Source organism: Penaeus monodon, chromosome 15, assembly GCF_015228065.2.
Source record: "Penaeus monodon isolate SGIC_2016 chromosome 15, NSTDA_Pmon_1, whole genome shotgun sequence".
Taxonomy (NCBI): Eukaryota; Metazoa; Arthropoda; class Malacostraca; order Decapoda; family Penaeidae; genus Penaeus; species Penaeus monodon.
Window position 1 is genome coordinate 47254674 of NC_051400.1, and position 1892 is coordinate 47256565.

The following is a 1892-nucleotide window of genomic DNA, read 5'->3' on the forward strand; positions in this document are numbered from 1 at the left end:
GCAAGATCAAGGGAGTATGGCAGTATGCTGATTGATACAAAGAGGTACTCACTGTAAGTGGTTTCCAGCGTTCCCTGCCTTCAGCCATTTTTGAGAACGTGCTTTAACAGATTCTTGGTATCAAACCTGGATTAGACCTATGTAGAAATTACATATGAGTGCAACTTATTGAAGGGTCTGATGATGTGTCTTAGTATAGCCGACAATATCTTAACAAACACAAAGAATATAATGAAAAAAGAAAACACCTCCAAAATTTTCACAAATGAAGTCTGGGTTCTCCTACTTGACTTTGTCTGGTTCCAGAGCCACTGGACACCAAGCCGTTTAGTAAGTTACCATACCCACTACCCAAGGAATCTTTTCATAGTAGTATAATAAATAATAAACAGGACTAATTTTGAAGATAAACAGTACACTAGATCCTTATTGCTGGTACGCAAATTCAAGGGATAATAAGCAAGGAAAGCTCTAGGATTGTTCTTCGTTAATTCCTCATATAAAGTTACTGTAGGTTCCGAAACGAAAAGGCTAGTGGAACCCAGCTAACACAATTAATAAAATTAAAGGCTCCCATCATTGTAAAGGTTTTACTACTTCCAGTCTGGACCATAGGCAAAATACACAAGCATTGTACCCTTGTAAAACATTGGATAAACATCTGTCCAGATCTTACATATATCTGTACCTGTAAATAAAATATCAAATCTAGACTATACACGGGCATATCATCTAAAATTCTAACATCTGAAAAAAATTACCCTTGTTTCCTCTTTCTTTTTGGAAAAAAATTCTATAACATCATTGGTATGCCATCATTGAACATCAGCTACCTGAGGTGCAAAATGGTCGATCTTCTTCTTTGTCTGGGACCAGTACGAAATAGTCAAAAGGTGAAGTCCTTCCCAGCGTCTCTATTTCTGAGCCATAGACAAGGCTGCTGTATAAAGACAATATTACAGTGTATATCAAGACTGTATCCTATTAGCACACCACTCACATACAATAAATGAATAAGTATAGAGTAATATCGGTCATGCTCTTGGTCATATATTACAAGGAGGGGCACAATCAGTGGTACGCTTCCTCAAAAAGTTCCTTTATGATCTATCTGTCAGTATGTATAGTGTTGTTACAATGGAATGAGTGGGTCTTATGTATGCAGATCAGCAATGGCGGAGATAATTAGCGGTAGTGTATTGAAGGCATGACTGACTGACAATTTTTTTTCATTTTTTTTTAAGTAGGCCTGTGTATGTCCCCTTCAGTATGTAAAAGTTATACATCACTTCGCAATCATAATAAGAATGACGGAAATGTTTCACTTATAGCTTTTAAAGAAGGGACACTGCAAGGGCAAAACTTGTGTTATTCCTTGCCCGTGTGGGAGTTGAAGGACGAGACGGGGCAGAAGTACCCTATGGGAGTGTGCAAAGACAAAGAAATTCAACTAGCCACACTCCTTCTCTTGACGGGGAAACGTAGAAGCTATCACTGTACCCTTACTGCAAGATAATTAAAAAAGAATGATCCATTGCCGCATTGATGAGGCATAACCAGGCAATTCACAATCTCTTTAAGAGGTAAGGAAGTATTCCCTGTTATATGCAATCTACTTACTTTTGAAATCTGCTGGGGGAGTTGGGAGGAGGCACAATGTGAGTGTGAGGGTCGTGAAAAATGCGTTGCAGGCATATGTATATGTAGGCTCTATCAGTTAATATACATTTTTACATACAGTTTCATTTTAAAATTCTTAGCATTACAAACCACAACTTCACACATACAATAATGTGCATGGGGACATATTTTATCCGACCTTATTGTTGTTAAGTCTTGTTTTTCTTGCTAAACCTTTCTACAAACATGCACAGTGTAGACTTTTCCCTTAA